The following is a 20,969-nucleotide window of genomic DNA, read 5'->3' on the forward strand; positions in this document are numbered from 1 at the left end:
CTGATCCAGTGGTGAGAGAGCTGCTGCTGCTTTTACTGCTGTAGACTTTCCTCTTAATACACTCCTGCAGATATATGTGCTGTAGCTTGATAATCAATGTTTGTAATTGCAATCTATGTGTTTCTTGAGAACTCATCCTTCTGAGTTGTCAGTGTGTCTTGTATTGTTCTCCTCTGTGTGCACGCAATTATAATCATTGCTTTGAGCGGCTTTGGAAAAAATGGTGGGAAGCGGCCTGCAGTCAATAACTGATCAATATTAGCCCAGATGCCACTGTCAAACACATCAATAGAATTTCTCCAACGGTGGTTTTTATCCCCCCTTTGTGTATTAACTGCCTTATGTCAGCCCACGGGGCTTTTAAAAATTACCCTCCGTGCGTCATCTGTCCAGTCTTTGCAGATGTGGACCTCGAAAAGCAAGCATCTTCTGAGCAGTGACAGCCTGGATCGTGTGATTGTGGCTATTGAACTGGCTATTTGGGTTGTAATTGCACATCACCACTTCTCTTAATTTGGACAGGATTGCAGCAGCTGAATGAAGCTGTTCTGATTCTCACCTATTTCCAATTTGAAAATACTCCACATTTCAGTGGGGGGTGAGTGTTGAAATGATTTTCAGCAGCCAAAATGACGTTTGTGTTTTATACTTGGAAACTGCCTATTTTCCGGTGGAGGTGGTGAAGCTGGCATCCCAGAAAATAGGGCAGAAAATATTGAATGGAAAAAATTAAACCACATATAAAGAGCCATTTAATTATGTGTGCAGAATAACAATCAAGGCAGCGTATCATGTCTCTCTCTTTGATTGGCCTCTTGTCTGCTGAGTTAGTCAAACACACACTAAACCTGTAAATCATGCTGAGAAGTACAACCATGAGTATGTTTTTACCTTTTGAACTTTGTGTAGTGCCCTAAAAACAACATACGGTTCAATTTACACAATCCCCACCCACCAAACTGTGCTCATATGCAGCTTTGAAGTTCGCTTGTAGTCTCCCCTAATAATGCTCTCAGAAACCTCCTTTTGGCTCTGTAGGCGAGGAAACAGGTGGCTGAAAATACCAAATCTTCCTGTATATGTTTGTGATGATGCCTTGTGTACAGTAAGTGTCTGGGCCTGTGTATGTAGAGCTTTGGTTACACCTTGGCTTTTTAGGTGAAGCATGGTTTGTTCTCTCGGGATGCCCTTGTTTTTTATGTATCCTAGCCAGGCTCACAGAGTAGGAATGGTGTACTTTGGATGGCATCTGTTGTCTTTCCTTCTCCTCTGGGCTCCATGCCAGGCATGTGTTTGTCAGATGGCAGTGCTGCTAAGATGGAGGCTTCTAATATATCTTGACACATTTGCTCTGCGTTCTCCCTGACTGGGCCATTTGTAGTATTTTGAAGCCTCGGCACATTATAATTTGTATCTACATTCATCCCAACTCAGATTTAAAATGCTGCCCCCTGAGCACAACCTTACACCAGGATCCCAGTTTGAAGAATTTAATTTCACCAAGAATTTCACCCATTGAAGACGGTGGACTTAATGGCTAACGTAGGTTAATATGGTGTCCTTGAAAGGATGTTTTGTGTCTTTTGTTTCTTTTAAAAAATCAAGCGAACAACTTAAAATGTAATGAAAATACTGTGATGAATGGACACCGACCGTGGACAGAGAGATGTTGAATTGCACTGAGAAAACTGACACTTAACCTGGTAATTAGCTTAGGACATGTCATGAGGAACACAAAAATGTGTGTGTGTAGAATTTGCTAATTCATGCTAATTACTAATTATTATTGCCTCCCCCAAGGAGGTTATGTTTTAGCCTGTGTCCATTTGTTGTTTTTTTCGCAGGATTTCACAAAAACTACTGTGTGGATTTCCACAAAACTTGGAAGGAGGATAGGTCTTGGCCCAGAATAGACCCCATTAACCTTTAGTGTGGATCCGGATAAAGGGACGGATCTGGGAATTTTCTCACTTTCTAAATGATTGCAAGATGGAGTGTTTTTCAACATTGTCGTTAATTTCTAAGGGGACAATGCATGGATCTTGATGATAAAAAAATCAGGCACATTTAGGTGGCTGGTATCTATGAGTGTGTACATAAGGGGGCTGTTGGGCCTTGGTGGAGGTATGCACTCTACACTCAACTTCTAGTTTATTATTTTATATATTTTGCCTTTTCCGCTCTTGTAGGGGGTAGCTTGGGTGCAGTGCGTTTAGTCTGCCAGATATTTGACAATAATAAAGAAGACATTTATGATGCTCTAGAACCCTGAAGCTGTGTTTTTATGAGCTGGATGATATCAGTAGTATTATCAAAGTTGTTAGCAATGCTGTTAAGAGTTTATCAAAAAGGGATCCAGCGGCAGGAAGGTAAAAAAGAACAAAAAGTGAGCTTTAATGATAAGCTGATGTCTAAAGTTCAAAATCCAAAGTCTAATATCCAAAATGGAAGCAACAATAGGCAGGCAAAGGAAAGTTCAAGAAAAAAACAAAAACAAACTAGAAGCCTCAGAGAACTAAGCAAGGACACAGAGGACACATGAGGACCAAGTAGCAGGCACAGGAACGCAGGAGACGGAGGGGACACAGGACTGATCTGAGGACAAATACAGATGAACTGACAAAGAAACACACAAGTGACAGACACAGGCTTAAATACACAGGAATTATTAACTAATGGAACAGAGATGTACAAAGAAAAAGGATAGGAAAAAGACAAAGACAGGATCTGGAAAGTAAAATATGACATAGAAGGGGAGGCTTTCAACATAAAACAGGGAATCTCACAACTACATCTGAGGAACATGACAAACACACCCCAGACAGCTAGAGTAGAATGACACATTGACCAACATTGACATAATTCTGTAGGTAACATGCTGTCATGCTACTGGCTTGTATCTAGTAGGGGAGGATCAATTACATTTACAGTAAATAAGTCAGTTCATCATTTATGTGCCATGTTGTAACCCAGCATTGGACCATTTCTGATTGTTTAATGCTGTTCTGGATTCAAGCTCGGCCAGAGAGGGAGAGAATTAATTACACTGTGTAAAATGTGAAATTTGAAGGTGTCCACTCTTCAGCTCTCACTCTGCTTGAGAGAAGCAGATTTAGGTCAGGGAGATTTGGGGGTGGCAGAGCAGCTGGAGAGCTTGTTCTGGACTGTCAAAGCTACCCTGTATACCATCTGGATGGGCTGATAGTGCTGCAAAGCCAGTTATCCTCTTTGGAGAACTGTGTGGATCTGCATAGCAAGAAGCCCCCGATGCATCTCTACCTCTGGAGCATTGAAACCAAACTTTAGGGGATAATAGCATCATCACATCACTGCTCTCTTTCCTGAGACATACACATGGGTATTGACTGGTGAGCACACTGGCATACTCAAACAGAGTGTTCACTGAATGTCCAAAAGTGTGAACTCACCTGAATACATTAACCATTCACCCTGAGGTCCTGACAGTATTTCCTCGTTTCGACAGCTAAGAATAGTCTCAGATTTCTTCCTCACCTTCAACCCTTCACATCGGTAAAGTCATGTACACTTTAACCAGACTGTTCCCACAGAGTCATCCAGGCAGTCACAACTTTCATGCTCAGAAGCAGCCCTTTATGCCTCAGTAATAATCGGTACTGACTGATGAAGACCAAACATTTCACGCTGAAAGCTTTTACAGCCAGGACTCGCATGTCAGATTTGAGAAGTGTAATGCAAATTTGCATTCTCAGATATCACCGTGTGACACTCAGTTTGAGTGTTGGTGTGAAAGCATCAGCTCGGCCCCCCTCTCTGCCTCACATTTCTCTCTGGTTCAGAGGGTTTCTGATAAAGCCGACTGAACAGAAATGCCTGAATGGTGAATACAGTTGATGAGAAAATCCACTTTTTTATCCCTAAATCCACTTCTTGTTGAGATGCCATTTACTGTAGTAATCACGTCTCAAGCACCACTTCTGCTCAGCCTGTTGTTGAGCACTCTCCATAAGTGGAAGGTGGAAATGAACATCGCACTTCTCAGTTCAGGCTCTGACACCAGTTATCATACCTTTAATTTCATTCCTACGTGTTAATAAAATTTGTGTCAGTGTTAATGAACACATAATCCTCTCTTAATGCAGTCTACTTAACATGTGTTTTTTGAGTCGGTGTGGGATGTGTTGCCTAGAGAGTAATTTACACTCTGATGTACAGTCGGTGGTTTAACTTAGCAGTTTAATTGATCAAAGATGCTCAGATACTGATGCTGAACTATAGCTTCCCATACATTATCAAATCTACACTGGTACCCAGGGAAGTAGCTCTTCTGGTCTTACTAATTGTTTCTGTTTTATTCATTATTTATGTATTGTAACGTCAGGAAAACACACACGAAACTTTCTTGAATGTTCTTGTAATTTGTTTTATGTTTTGTGTTGTAGCTGTGTTCTAGCTAAATATGGTACACGTGTAGTTTACAAAGTATAGGATTATAGTTGTTTGCTCTTGTGTGTTACACCATCTTGCTTATCTCTGCACGGACCACACACTGTGTACAGTGAGTGTGATGAAAGACAATAGATGATTGATGCACACAGAGCATCCACACATCTGTTGTGCTCCTCAGGGGGAGTTTTGAGGGATGCCCAGCCCGTCTGAGAGGTGCTGGGGTGTGGGAAGCTTCAGTTGGGATGCGACGTGGAAACTCAGCAATTCTCAAACTCAGCTTTCACCAGCATTACATCATCCCTTGGTCTTTTTCTCCAACCACATCAAACGGTCCTTAGGCGAGGCCTGTTTACAGGGAAGGGGAGTAGATGGGATCCACTGGGCTTTTGGTTGCCCTGGAACCTGATCTGCTAGTCTTCATGTTTTCTGGCACCTGTGAACTAAAGATCTGCCCCAAACTAAATGTGATGATCAAAGTTCAAAAGATGCTCAGCTACAACACAGTTCTTTAAAAGCAACAGTCTGTTCGCAGAGAAAGAATGTGTTTAGATCAGGTGTAAACCCATCATGACGTCACACGCTGGTATGTGGACTATATTATTGAAGTATGTCATTATGGCCGTCGCCATTTTGTTTATTGTTGGCAGAAATGACCATATTTGGATGATAGGCAGGAGCTGGGAAGGTTATGCTGATTGGAACTGAGTAAGAACCTGAAGACACGCTGTGGGAGGGGCTTTTCAATCACAAGGTAGACACATACTCTGCTTTATCGTCTATTGTACTCTAAATGGGACCATAATGTACAAAAAGAATATCATGCTTTATTGAAGAAGACTTGAAACTAGGGATTGAGATACCAAACTCAATGGGAAATTGTTTACTGAGGTAAGGACTCAAGTGAGAAGTAGGGTCGTTTCTGATAAGCTTACATACAGTCAGAAGTTAGCAATAATACATAATATACAACATCCGGTTAGACTTTCAAAATAAAGGCTCAGTGGTCAAGTCAGCTATACATCCTTTAAGGCCTTTAAAATAAAATTTTGCTTGCTGACAAACACTTCATATATTATTATTATTATTGACATATTATGACTTTTGGATTGTTACTAATGTTGTCAAACGGTTGCGGTTTGATTAGTTTTTGACACAAAAACTACTTTGTTAGGGTGAAGCTCCACAACAACTTGGTTGGGTTTAGGAAAAGATCATACTTTGGATAAAAATAACTACATTCAGTCGCGTAACATAAATAACATAAGTAACATAAGTGACGTCACTCATGTAACGTAAGTAAGTTACGTCATTTAGGTATGTTATTTTAGTTATGTTACATAAATTAAAAACTAGTCATTCTTGTCTCTTGGTCATAAACGGAAAGTCTCTGGAAAGTACTGTGAATGACCACTCCAACCATCTTAATTCTTTATACTGCACTAGTGAGGTGCTTCAAGAAGTGATGCTAGACAGGCCACTGACCAGGCTGCTGTATTTGACATGTTGGGAGTGAGAACGAGCTGCATAAAATGACCTTCAATGATGGCAATGGCTGATGTTTATATGTTGTGTCACATCAATTACATCACAATTTTACATTGCGATTAGGGTTGGGCAATGTCTGCTGAATTGGCATATGACGATGTCTACGGTGAAATATCGTGATGGACGATGACATCGTTGTTTATGAATTTGAGGCAGTGTGTCCCCTCAGTGTTGTTGTAAGGTAGCAGTTGCGTATTAGCTCACCACTGTAGCCACCGCTGTTTCCCACCGTTACTCTGACATGAATATCCAACTCTCACCGTGCAAAGGAAACTATCTCCTGTTACCACCGACAGACATCCCTGTGCCAGGTTTAAAAGTGTTCTTGTCTCCGCACCACTTGTCCATAACTTTATTCAGCCTCATATTCATAAAACAATGTTGGTCGACTAGCCAAGGAAGCTAAGCTAAGAAAACTGTGTTTAAAAATGGCATGACTGAGAGAAACAGCGGCCTGTGGGACAAGAAACACTGCTGCCACAAATTTAACCAAGTGTCTTGGGTTCGCCTAACTGAGCTGGTTTACTAAGAAAATAATAAACGGGACATGGAGATGTAATGTTAGTGCATTGAGCAGCAACATACTTCTTTTCTTTTCCTCTCCCCACATATCACAAACAGCAACTCTTGCCCTATGGCAACTCTGACGGGACCCGCCTCTTAACTGTGCTCTCTGGTGGGGAGCCTTTTAAATCACGATGTTACGATGGTCAGGGATTAGTAGTCGATGGCTGTCAGCCATCGGCGATGGATGATGGCATTGTTCATCGGCCCAACCCTAATTGCAATCATCACGATTGAGATAAAGCTGTCTTTCTGACATCTTTGCAGTTTTGTTCAATTCTTCCTAATTCTATTATAAACCACAGTGCAGTGTTTTGGTACTGATCTTTAAACTCATTGATGTATTACTGAAACCAGAGCTCCTGGACTGTATTCACTGGAACCAGTAGCATTACTATGAGCCTCGGTATGCTTCCAACAAACTGTTGGATCGTCTAGCAGGGTCTAAAATCTTCTTATGCCTCTGAATAGAGACTGAAAGTGCATGCCCTAATCCCTATTAGTATGGTTCATTGCATCAGGACCACAGAAGAAGAAATGCAAAAGCCACAGACTTCTTAAAAAGAGATCAGGGTGGCGGTTTAATGAGGGGACAAGTGTGGCCATTCAAAACAGGCATTTTTGTCTTGAAACGTGGCCGGACAACACGTCATATGACCTGGTTTCTTTCAAACATACTGAACCATTAATTTAGCCTTTTGTGTTTTTTCATTTTGAACACCAGCTGAGATGTTTATGGTCACCGTTTTATTCTGCGACTTGTGAGCAGCACTTGATCATGATTCAACTCCATGTCCTGTGAAGTGATTCAATTCAGCTCATAATAAATCCAGCAAATAAGCCATTGTCACATTAAGTACCACTGCATTCATCTTAATAAAGCCTTTAGTTATGAGTTGCCACAAATTCTTATTAAGTGCTCTGACACAGGGGCATGACATAGTTATGAAGTAAAATATGGTTGATTGGAGTAACTGTTTTCCTGATGTGTCTCAGTCGGATGGTGATAGAGAGATGTTGTGATGTGATGAATGCCAAATGGAGTCCGATGAAGTGATGAGTCACAGAGGACTGTGTGAGCACTGAGGGCCCACTGAAGGCTGTATCTGTATCTGGCCAGGCTGGATACTGGAAGGGGAGGGGGTTGGTGCAGCGCAGGGTGCGGGTGGTGATGGATGAGGACCGAGCAAGAGAAGGACGAGGCATGAAATAGAATGAGGATGAAGGACAGAGAAGTCCTGGCTGGCCCAGGGAGGGGGAAGGAGACTGAGACAGAGATGGAGAGACTGAGAGTGGAGAAAGAATGAGGGTCAGAGAGAGACTAACCTACTCTGAAAATTGCTGATGTTTGCTTCTCTGAGCTGCACAGGCGCTTAAATTTGCATTTATTCAGACAATATCAGGTGAGTGTATCAGGTAAGTATTCTTCCTCAGCTGTCAGACCTGTGAAGGTCAACATGTCAGTGAAGAAGACACTGGAAGGCAGTGGCTGAATGTAACAAAGAACACTCACTGAAGTACTGAACTTAAGGACAACTCTGAGGTATTTGTACTTTACTGGAGTATTCTATACTATTTTTAGTGAACTTTGGTTATTTTATAACTTCTGAGCTGAAAGCTCAGATTAAAAAATACCCCCACTAATTCTGACAATCAGAAAAAAGTAACTAGTAACTGAAGTTAAAAGTCAAATAAATGAAGTGTAGTGGCAGTATAAAATGGAAATATTCAAGAAACCTTACTGTAAGTCCCTCAAAATGGTACATTGTTAGTTACATTCCATCACTGGTTATTCTAAATTTTGACGCTCGATTTTTATTTTCTACTGCAGATGTATATCGGCTTCAAATATTGGTTATCGGTCTCCTTGATTACTAATAGTCGGTATTGGCCAAGAAAAGAAACATGTTGGTTTATCTCTAACACAGTATATTTAATATCAGTTATTTTAAGATCTTAACTCAAGTACTATTCATGTGGTTTACTTTAAAAGTCCAGTGTGTAGGATTTTGTGGCATCTAGTGGTGAGGTTGCAGATTACAACCCACTGAACACCCCTCGCCTCACCCTCTACTACGAAGTCCCTCTCTAGTGCAAGTGTGGTTTGTCTGTTTTGGGCTATTGTAGAAACATGCTGGTGCAATATGGCGGACTCAGTGGAAGAGGACCCACTCCCTCTGTAGATATGAGGCTTATTCTAAGGTAGCAAAAAGACAAAGACAGATTCTTACTGTCAGGTGACAATACACAAATGAAAACATGATTATCATGATATATTATGTTTCTACTATGAGTGTAACAGTACATGTACGACTTGGTATGGACGTCAACGTTTGGTGCATGCAGTCATATGACAAATATGTCTGAATACGTTCTGATCCACATGGCTTTACAAGAATTTGAATACATAACCTCCTTATAATCTGCAACTATTTATTTGCTTGCTTTTGTCATTGTCTTTAAGTGCAATTTCTTTAGTCTTATTTATTTGCTAACTTTTGCACTTTTTTTATTGTCTTTTTAAATACAACTTTAAACATTTCTAATGCCTTAACTAGGTAGAACAAATTGTATCTGCGCAACTGTCAGTTGGAAATAAATGAAAACAAACCTAGCCTCATCCATTTGGGATCCCCTCGTACCAAAAATTATAACGAACAGTGAGCCCTGTTTACTGTTAGACCCCCAGTTTCTACAAAAAGATCATCCTCAATCCCACACACTGGACCTTTAACTGTTACCACATATTTTAACACAATATTGTTACTTTTTTCTGAAGTATGACTTTTGGGTACTTGCTACTACTATTAATTATTACAATTTGGCAGTTTATCTGTGCTAATTTAATCACAATGGCTATTTATAAAAATCCCAGAGCCCGAGACTACCAGCAAGATTTCAACAATCAGACCACAGATTTTTGTAAATTCACTGATATTTTTCATTTCTTTCCTGTTGACTTACAAGAGTGTAAAGATGACCTCTTTTGTAAGATCTGTAAGAGTAGTTAAGTGGCACTTTGAAAAAGTAAAGCAGAACTTTTGTGACTACAGATGCTCTTTTACAGTTTTTAGGAATAACAGTTCATTTTAGCAAAATGTCTATTTGATATTGTGTTTTTATTATAAATATTTAATCTTGGATCAAGGCTAAATTTGATTTCTGCAGTGTAGTGTTTTTGTGAGTATTACATGTAAATCTTTTAGCCTTGATCAAAGTGTAATGGAAACATTTTGTGCATTAATATAAAACTGGGGGTAAACACATTACATTTTTAAAATGATTCTTTATTATGAGATCTTTGATTTGTAGAGCACAAAATGCCAGACAAAGAACAGAATATTAAGACTGTGTAATGCAATTTTTAAAGCCAGACAGTACTGTTTTTGTGCAGTATTTAACACATTAAGAAACCATGTCTTAACTTCTCAACCAGCACCAAATGAATCTATTTCTGCGTGCTTCATGCTCTCCAACGTTGCACGAATGAGCAAAGGAAGTGGGTTTCAGAACGTGGAGAATTATATCACACTGCGGTGGAACAAACTCAGCGGGTGATGTGATTCATATATCGAGGATGTTCCTAGATTAAGCACATTCATACTCTTCACTGTGTCATAGTAATGTAAATGTAATGACTTCTCTGTTCACACTTAAGCCCGAACAAGAAACGTCTCCTGTGTGCTTTTTTAACTGCATTTCTAATGACCTTCCAAATGGTCATCCATACTGGAAGTCCTGCTGGGGATCTGCGAATTACTGCTGAATTGTGGGTAAATGAAGCTTTCGTTCCGGCTGTGAGCTGTCATGATGTGTTTGAGAAAAGTGGGATTGTAGTCATGCGTGCACACATGCTCACACACAGAACACTCTCTTACACACACACACACACACACACACACACACACACACGTACACCGTGGAGGCAAAGACAGAAGGATTCATCAGTCATTGAGTCACGCTGAGGGTGGCAGCTTAAAGGAAGCAGTGTCCTTTCTGTCTCTCACAGTCCCTCTCTTTACTTTCTCTCTCATCCATTAGTTTATCTGTCACTCTTCGTCCCTCCTCAGTACATCCACAACTCTATCTCTTTCTCTCTCTTCCGGCCCATCCTAGAGTGGCCTGACCTTCGTCGGGTTGTCTTCCTGTCTTCAGTGGGCCAGCAGGGGAGAGGGGCCGGCTGTTACCAGGCCGGCCAGATGGTGTGGTCTAGCCTGGGACTGGAGGTTCGGACTGGGGCAAACCCACTGGCCAAACTGGTGACTGTGGCAGCAGACAGGAGCTCTGTGGGAAGCAGCTTCACCACCACCACCACCACTGCAACTACCCTCCAAATGCTAATTAGCTGTCTTTAGCATCCAGACAGGTGAACTGACAGAGTTTGTGCTTTGATTTAGTCAGTTTATCACAGCTGTTGAGTTTTTGTCCCAGTACTCTAAACACAAGTTTCATAGCGGACTCTCAGCTGACAGGAGGCAGAGCTGGAGTGGGGTGAAGATGATTGGAGTGGAAAAGTCAAACCGATGACAAGGAGGTTTGACAGCAGGGGAGGAAACTGGTGGGGGTGAGAGGCAGCATGTGTTGAAGAGTTTGATAGGAAAGGACTGGAGTGTTGCTGTCCTTGGAGTGCAGTCAAACCCCCTACGACTCCCATCTTCTGCTACATCAGCTTCTGAGCCTCTACACGATGCCTATCAGTAGCACAGGCCTGTTTTATTTCTGCTGAAGTATTCGATGCACCTTGCCCGAGGATATCCTATAAGCCACCCTGTTAGTATCGCAAATCATAAAGTATGCTTTGCGTAACCCTGCTTTCAAAGGAGGCAGAGAGCACAGCTGTTTGACTCAGCCGCTCTAAAAACACTGGCTGCATGCAAATGAAGTCATCTTGCTGATACATTAGAGCAGGGCCCGTTATCAGAGCGGTCAGGGTGAGGGAGGACAACTAATTCTGCTGGGGTAACAACAGCGCTACTTTCCTGTAACCGAGCTCTCTGTATTCCAAGCAGTGAGTCAGGTGTTGAGATGAAAGAGAGGCCTGCCTGTGCTACATGGCTAATTTAAGGGATTAACACCTGTTCTACCAAGGCAGATTAATCCTAATCCTGCTTTAACCCCTTTGATCTGAAGTCAGACTGATTTAAGGAGTAGACTGGCCTAATCCCTTCACAACAGTTACCAGGAACTACTGTACCTGATGGAGCAGCTGCTACAGTACTTAATGTACTCAGTACTTCAACTTTGTGTTCATTGACTTTTCCTTTCTCACTCTGCAGAGGGATGGAGTCATTACCGAATCCTTTTGTGCATCCACACTTCTGAAGGGTTAATTCACATTTGATGCGCTCCCATAGGGTTAGATTAGTAAGGGCAGGAAGAGCTGTCATTGGCATAATAAGCCATGAGTATTAAGGTATTATAGCCCAATCATTGAAGAAAAACTGTTTTGTTGAAGAGAAAGCCACAGTATCTGCTCTGGCTTTGGCTCACCCACTCTCAGCTCCTATAAATCTGCATTTTAACAACCACAGTAACCAAACGAGGAGCTACAGACGATCTGAGAAGTAGTTAAATATTTGTGCAGTTATTTGCTATTAATTGTAGTCTGTTCAAGAGATCATCACTCATAAATTGTAGCTTTAATGCTTTAATGTGCTTATTATGATTACCAGATTGTGGTGTGTGACTGAGTGTGTGCATGTGTGTGTGGGTGTGTTTGTGATGGTGACACATGGATACATTTGATACGAGAGAGAAAAGGAAAAAATAAAAAAGAGACTGTGGGAGAATTCAGATAGATTTGGCGTGGTGACGATGGTGGGAAGAAAGGTAATTGAAAAAGAGAGGCATGAGTTTGGTTTTGGGGTTTTCTAAATGAGGGACTAGGGATGGGTGGGTCTGACCACAGCACGGTTTTGTGTGTTTTTATGTGCGTGTGTGTGTGTATTTGGATTCGTGGAAGCAGATAGACACAAACACATTTGAATTCATTGTCCTGCTCCGTCTCTATGTTTAGTATATATTTACCGAGGAGGACCACACAGGATCTCTGTCTCATGTGTCGGAGGAGTATGTGGCAACACTGTTATTATTGATCCTGCCACAGACGTCAAACCCCAGCGCCGATTTAACTGCTGGCCTGATTTAAACAATATGCTGGAGCCTGTTTCATCCATGTCCAAGACCACTGAATTATTAAACACAACTCTAAAGCAAAGGTCCTTTTCTTTGCATAATGTCATCACACAAATCTACTGTTGAGTGACTCCAGGGGAAAAACAAGCCATTCTTCATTAGTTTAATTGGGAGAAGAAAAGGGAAGACAAGAAAATTAGTGGATGGGACTTAAAGAGAATAAATAGATCATAATCATATGTCTTTATCATGCTGTGTGAAGAATCATTGATTAAACACTGTCTCAAAAGAAAAGAGCTTTCAATAGCGTTTTCATTATCACACAGTTTACAGAATGCAGATAAGAGTGTTTATGTTTTCTCTGTGGGACTAACAATGAGCTTTTGGGTGCATTAGGACACAATGAAAACATTTACTCTCCAGGGGCCACAGAAGAAATGCATGTGCACTGTATGCATTGAGTTCTTTCATGCAAATGTAAGCAATCTTTATATTATCAACCCACAAATCGCTAATTAGCTCTGATTCACACACATGAGACCTGGCAGTTTGTCTTGTAATTGCCCCTCTCTAGTTGGAGTTGTATCAGAGCCAAAATCTTTAGATTTCTTTTTTGTTTTTTAATATTGTTATATATATGTATTGTGTGCCATTAAAGCTTGTATTTTTTATTCCAAATATGTTACAGCAAATCTGGTAAAAACTGAATGACATTTGTAGGCATTGTGAAACAAGCGCAAATAGCTGCCACCATGCATGTGTGCATGCATTCACATGCACATAACCTCACACCTGACCACCATGGCAAACTTCAGCCTCATAGATAGAAAGTTGTGGTTGCTATAGGGTGTACAAAGCTTTGTGGACCAATAAACAGTTCAGCCAACAGAGGGGGACTCTCTGGTTGTAGCTGGAAATATTACAATCCTTATCACATGTTTTTATAAACTGCAGGATGCATCATAAATTGATTTGTATTCTTTATGTTTTCTCATAAATATATAGTTCATTGTGGTCAGAGAAGTAAGGTTCTTCTTGCTCCAGTAAGAGATCATGTCTGTGTGAATTGGCGTAGAAGTGATCTAGCAGATGACCCTATGTGAGTATGATGATTCACAAGTTGTCTGAATCCCTTCCACAAAATCTTGTGCAAGTCTTTTGAATCCATTTGTAAGTTATGTGCCTTTTTGTGATAGCCACTTGACAAGAACATAAACACACATCTTCAGACACACACACACACACACACACACACACACACACATACACTTGACCTCTATGCTATATTCCAGCTTGCCAGGGCAAAAACTGGCAGTCAAAAGATGGGGAAATATTTTACAACTGACCGTCTGACTGACAGAGGGACCTTTAGAGCTGCTGGTCAAAGCTAAAAACTGCTTTGCAAGACATTGTAAATGCTACAGAGTGTGTGTTGGTGGTCAATGCCAAGATGGTGGCTATTCAGCATTTCCTTTTATCTTGCAAGGCAGCTGGATTTGTGAGATCCATCCAGCCAGGCTTCGAGGTATGCGCTTGTGGCCGAATACACAGGCGTTGAACCAACCAGCTTCCAATGAGGCATGGTTTCTGTGTGACGACCAGCGAGAGTGGAGACTGTTTGTTTGAAAATAACATTGGCGGCTCTTCAAGAGCGTAGATGCTGCTGTAGCATCAGTAATATCATAAGTGGAAAGTATATTTTCATTGAAAGAAGAGCACAGAACAGCACTGATGGCTTTTCTAGATGGAAAACATGTTTTAGCTACCTCCCGACTGACTTTGGTAAGAGTTTAATTTACCAATTGGCTCCAGTGGTCATAGTGCTCTTCTTCTCTTGATCTCATTGGTTGAAGTTAGCCTGTGATAGATGGTAATAGACAGATGGTTCTTCTAATCACCTGCCAAGTATTTTTTGAAAGTGCCTGCCGTTTTGCTAACAGTTTCTAGTGGCTCCTCTCCAGATGGTTTTGTGAAACAAACCATCTGGCACGTCAGGTTACATTTCCTGGCCTGTGGTCAAACTTTCCACCAAATCTCACTAAAATTTGTTTGGTAGTTTTTTTAAAAATGTGCTTACTTACAAAAAGACAGAAAGACAGATTGGATTTGGAAACATACAATTATTGTCAGACGCAGTGAAGCAGAATAAACACAGATGATATTGGTAATTGAATAAAGTGCCTACTCATTAAGTGTAAACAGAAAATCATGAAATGGCGTGATAGTTTGAAACTAATTTAACATAGTAGATATTTATGCTTTGTTATTACTCAAATTAGACATCCATTTTATTCATGTAGTTATTTGTTCATTTAAGTGTTCTGATTTTTACATTACACATGTACACATGTATTATTATTCATCTTGTTTGTTGTTTCCTTGGTTGGTTTGTCATCTGCTCTGCATTTCTCTTCCTGATAGTTCCCATTTGGAGCCATGTTTGTAGTGTTTTTGAACCCTTCAATTTTACCTCAGCTTACTATCTTACATCACGGTTTGAGTTAAGCTCATAACAAATTATCAATGTGCATGATCATGACTATGTAGAAATTCCTAGGTATTTTGACAGTATTGACTGTATGTATTTAAACGTATTTCATGAAGCAAAGAAATATATATGCATATAAATATCTGGGATTCCTCTGCGTACAGGTACCACAGTTTGAGAACAGTAGTTCTAGATGGTCCTATTGTTGTTGAGTGTGATGTGATGGGACTCCCTAAAAACTTTTTTTGCAATTTCGCCTGGAAATGACACCTTACGTCCTGTGTCACACAGAGTGTTGTGTGCCTGATACATGTTTTTGATGACTCGCATCTGGTGCCTCCTCACTTGTAATTTGTGAGATTATTTTTTATTTTTTGTCATCACGTGTCCAGAGTAACTTTGACTTTTTTTTTTTAGATCCAAACCATGATCTTTTCCTAAACCTAACCAGGTATTTTTGCTGCCTAAATTTAACCTGCAACTTAAAACTGAAAATATTCTTTTAAATACCTGAAAACAATAAATTCACTAAGTCTAAAAGTAAAAAAATAATGCCTGTAACACAGGGGACACAATGATAATAGTCTTTGTCCATTTTTATACCATATCAACTGACTTCTTAAAGGCTTTCCAACAGGAAGCTTCTCGTAAAACCACTCAAACGGTCCTATAAGGCAGACTATCACTCTCCATGCACGTATGTGAGTTCAGATACACAAATGAAAACAACACACACACGCAAAACAACGTGCACAATAGTCCCAAATGGTCCCTGAGAGTGCACCCTGCTGACCAGCAGACGCTAAATTGAGGGCACTGAAGAAAGAAATCTGAAAAAAACATGTATTCTTTACCCTCTAGAAAACAGCTATTCTCATTCAGGACCAAATCATCACAGTCTTTGAACTGTTTATTAAACTGCATAGTGAGTAGTGGTTGCCTCCAGCTGAACACTGACCCGACTGATTCATCCTGGTGTGAGTGAGTGAGTGTTTTGCCTTCACTCTGTCTCCTCTTGAGATGAACTGCTCTGCTCCCCGTGGACAGGACCCAGCAAACAAATAAGATTTGGAATGGTTTTCAGGGTGTGTAACATCAGCCTTTGCTCGGGGCACGTTGGGTGGTCAGTGCATGTGACCTTCTCATAGCGGGGCTCTCTAACCCCCATCCATCCCTATTAGAGGACACTTATCAGGGACAGCAGCCAGAGTGACACACTCCCAGCTGGGCTTCCCTGGAGAAAATGCTGTGCAGTGTTGGGAAAGATCCCCACGGTGCACTGAGGTGTGTGTGTGTGTGTTGCAAGTATGGGTGTGTGTGGACTTGTTCTCTGCAGATAGGACCCTGTGACTCTGAGATATGCACAGGCTCATTAATTAGAGCCTCTCATTATCCCCCCTCAGGCTCCAGACACTTAATCAACACCAAGCTCCAAGTAAGACACACGCATGCATGTACTTACACACACACACACAAACTCACATGCACACACCCTCGTGCACACCCCTCTCACATAGTCCACAGCAGGCTAAATTTTGACACAACATCATCCAAGAATGGAGCACTGTAAGAGAGGTGAATGAATGAATGAATGCTGATGAGGGTTATTTGTTTTCAGTGATGTACGGCACAACAGAGCGGCTGTGTGTCATTGCCGTTTAACACTTTTATTATTATAATGTTGTTAAGCATTTTAAAACAAATTCATCCATCTGCCATGTCTTAGTGAGGAGGCAATCTGTCAAACACTGTGAATTATATTCTTATGTTATAAATTTCCGTGCTGGAAATTTTATAAATTAGTTGCAAGGCCCTTATGAATAATAATAATAATAATATTAATGATAATATGTGTTCTTCAGTATTCACAGTACACACAGGTGCTTGCATATCGCTGTGTGCATATGTCTGTGCATGTGACATCAGGGTACATATCTCTGTGCTCTCGCTGTGGAATTTATTGCTTTGAAACTCCAGCCCTTGTAATTAAAAGGCCGCTGTTTATTCAAACAGGGGACAGATAGCACACAGCGACACTCCAGTGTCGTGACTTAAGAGTCTGTGAAAACAAATTACCCTCAGACATTCAGGAGAGCTTTTTGGAGTGTTGCTCCTCTGTGGGCTTTTCAAAAACCTTCCTGACAGTCCTCATTTTTTCAAACAGCTTCCGTTACTATCGTGTGGGTGATGCACTTTTTACATCATGTGGACTAATAAACAGGCAAGCCCACAGATAGAAACAGGCAAATGTTCAGCAGTAGCACACATCAGATAGGATGGTTTCATGTAGAGAGATTTCAGTGAGACATTAAACTTCACAAGTTGCACAACGCTTTCTATTTTTTTTTTTAATATCTTAAGTGTAACTGATTCGCTGGAGGCTAAATAAGACTTTTTAAACTGCTGCAGTTTCAAGGTACAAACCAAACTAAAATGTGTTCCTTGTGGAGAAAGAATAACTGTTACAAGGACAAATTACTAGAATTAATTCCTAACGGGTTACTGGTAGCTTTAAAAGATATTTTCCTTCACGCTGCTCAGTCTAAAGTATTCTTAACAAACCGCAAAATAAGCCACGTTTTCCTCTTTGTGTCAGTTGTAGTTAATGAGTGACACTGACTGTGACTTTGGAAAGACGGTTCTCAGTCCTGAGGTATCCTGCAGAAGAGTGATGAACATTTTACATTTAACATGAGTCAGCCTTTATTTTTGTGCAAGAGAAAAACCTATAGAGTAACCAAACTCATCTTTATGAAATCAGCCCGCCATCAAAACATACAGCAGAGACATTTTTGAGGGCATGATTGGCAAGAACAAGAAAAGGAAGCACAAACTTTTAAACCGACTCCAAGTTGTGGAAAATGAAAGAGGGGGTTTTCGTTTTCCCTCTGAAGGCTGGAGTCTGATTTCCTGTGCGGCTCTGATTGGGAAAGCAGAGGCACGCACAGGGAGCCTGCTTCTGTATGGGGATGCCAGATGACAGGCTTCACTACGAACAGACTGTTGCTGAACAGCACACTGAAGTGGCCTTTGATTGATCATCAAACAGGCCTTTTATGAAACAATATCTTGTGTAAACCTGTTTTAGGTGCTGGGACTTTAATGTCTGAGTGTGAGCGTGTGGTTGAAAAAGAACATAAATGTAAATAGTATCTTAGAGCTGCGTTACTGGATGGAACACAGACCCAACAGGAGTCAGTGAGGACTAAAAGTAATCTATTATCAGGTGAGTCATCCTGTAACATAAACAGCCCACCTCTTCTTTGACTACAAACATGTGCTTTGATCACAGTGTCCTTCTGTTTGGGTGCCAGCTGTGCATGCGGAGGTAGTGTAGTGTCTAGCATTTTGTTCATGTTCATCCATGTGGATTACCAAGTGTCTCATAGACTCTCTGTGCACAGCAGGCGTTTGTCCATAAGGCCATATGTCAGCCTGTCCCCCTCCTCCTACTTGTCTTTTGTTATCTGAGTGACCCTTAGGTGCACCGCGGACCCTGCTGACCCTGAACAGACACCGGCTTATTGACCAGCTCACAGCTCCATAGAGTCCATTACCTAAACCAATTTAAACCACAAGCTTATTGTATAAACTGATTTCACCTCACTTCTGTATCGACCTTTTTTTAATTCGCCTTTCTTTTACTCTGAGGGGACTCCTCATGAATAAACAATAATGTAGTTACTGTATTAATGCTGCTGTCACATATCCAGTGATGAATATTCTGGTTTGGGGTTCAGCACCAGTGTATCTGTTTTGACCGTCGATAGCTGTTTTCATTCTGTGACTGTGGCAGCAATTGTGGCGAGAGGTTTCTTCCCAGAATAACCTCTGTTTTGAATTGTATTCAGCCCACTTCCACAATTAATGACAAAAAGTCTAAAAGCTGCACATATTTCCTCACTCGGGCCAAACAGTGCCAAACAAAAATCCTTGGCGACGTTATGCGTCTGATGGCTGTGTGCAGTAAAATATTGCACAGTGTATGGTATGTGACAGCTGCTCTCAGAAGGAGGAAGCAGGGAAAATGTACATAAACAAGGCTTTAGTTGTCTCCAGCGTCCAAGGCTCAACATCCTTTGTGATTCGTGCCTTTTTATGCAGGAATTCAGTTTACAATTCTCACAAAAAGAAGGACAGAAAGCATCTACTGATCACGGCAGCAAGTCACTGCAGCATTGGAGTGTGATGTTATTTGAATATCTTTGCTCATTAACACCAGTTTATGAGCTGTTATTTCTCATAGACCTGCTGAGCACCTGATCCACCTTGTCACCTTTCTTTATGTGTCAAGAAAGGTTGTAATGTAATATCTGTAGTGGTGTTGGCGCGATACTGAAATTTCTAACTCCAATACAACACCTTGAAAAATGCTGATAATCGATACCATTTTCGATACCATTGGGGGAAATTGACACAATTAGGGCATGAAAGTTTTGATAAGATAAAACTTTGGCGTGTAGCAGAAACAGTAGAAAAACTGTAGTAAACATTGAAGGTGCACTATGTTGTTTTGGGGGGGGGGGGGGGGGGGTGTAAACTCAGAAAGTTAATCATTACAATATTAATAAGCTATTAATACAAATTGAGAAAAAAGTTATTTAATATTTTCATATAAACAAGCCATTCTCAAGGGAAATAAGGTCCCCAGAAGACTGTGACACTAGCAAGGAAGCTACCTAGAAGGGTCAGGCTAATATAAACAAAGTAAAGTTTCCACTATCGGATATCAGACATGGGATTTTGCAGCTGGTATCGGTGTATCAATACAGCAGAAAATTCATATTGAAATAATTTAAAATATTCAGTATTGATATGTATTGATATATTGATATTTTTGACAACACTAATCTGTCATAAAGATCTGTGATCCCATAAGACATTTTAAGAGAAAAATATACAACAGTTTTTGTAAAACATTAAATCCTTAATTGGGATGTCATAGAAAGAATGTAATCACGCAACTGGAGACAGTTTTGAAGAAATACGGACATTTGGTTATGGTTTCATGACTGATGTTTCAACAGCCTTTGGATGACTGTATATGGACTATAGCACTTCATTATAGGTATTGCTACATGCTGAAATACAGTTTAAAGAACTAGTATGCAGAATTTAGTGCCATTGAGCCCTGAGGTCGTAGATTGCAACAAACTGAATACCCCTCACCTTACTGTCCCCTACTGTGGCTGCTAACAATGCAAGATTGCCACTCTGGAGCCAGTGTTTGGTTTGTCTGTGCTGGGCTACTGTAGAAACATGGCAGTGCAACATGGAAGATGACCCTCTCCCTCTGTATATATACAGTAAATGACTCCTTATACACAAATGAAAACATAATCATGAATATTAAATTCAATGTCTGCCAATATATTCCCCTAAATGCTACATACTGGACCTTTAAGTTGACTGACAACTTCCACTTTTTGGAAGGAAGGGCAGCAAATCACCAAGCTGTAGTTCAGTACCCTGTCCTGTATATACAGCATGTTGGACTGGTACAGCATGGTGGCACGCGGCTGGTGCCTGGAAAAGTGTCCTTGAGGAGCACACCACACCACAGCCTGTTTCCTGTCTGGACAGCAGCGTCAGCTTCGTGCGTAAATGTAAAGCGCACTTTTTTGGCAAATGTGTAGCCGGCGGCGCTATGACCCTGCTGCCTTCTGCCTGCTCAGCTCCTCAGCTCCAAGTCTGTTAACTGCGAGGCTGCAGGAGCGCAGGGAGGGAAGTCATCTGAGAGCCAGTCCAGTTTGTTGCTGTTGCAGGATTCAGGATATCCTTCCAGCTCCTCACAGAAATTCCAGGGATT

At 40.9% G+C, this 20,969-nt stretch overlaps 1 protein-coding gene across 1 annotated transcript in view; it reads left to right on the top strand.

Moving 5' to 3' along the window:
* Positions 1–20,969, top strand: part of LOC140995808 (tetratricopeptide repeat protein 28-like) — a 202,408-nt gene that overhangs the window by 48,707 nt on the left and 132,732 nt on the right. The gene's annotated exons all lie outside the window — the stretch shown is intronic.

The sequence above is a fragment of the Pagrus major genome, chromosome 5 (assembly GCF_040436345.1).
Source record: "Pagrus major chromosome 5, Pma_NU_1.0".
NCBI lineage: Eukaryota > Metazoa > Chordata > Actinopteri > Spariformes > Sparidae > Pagrus > Pagrus major.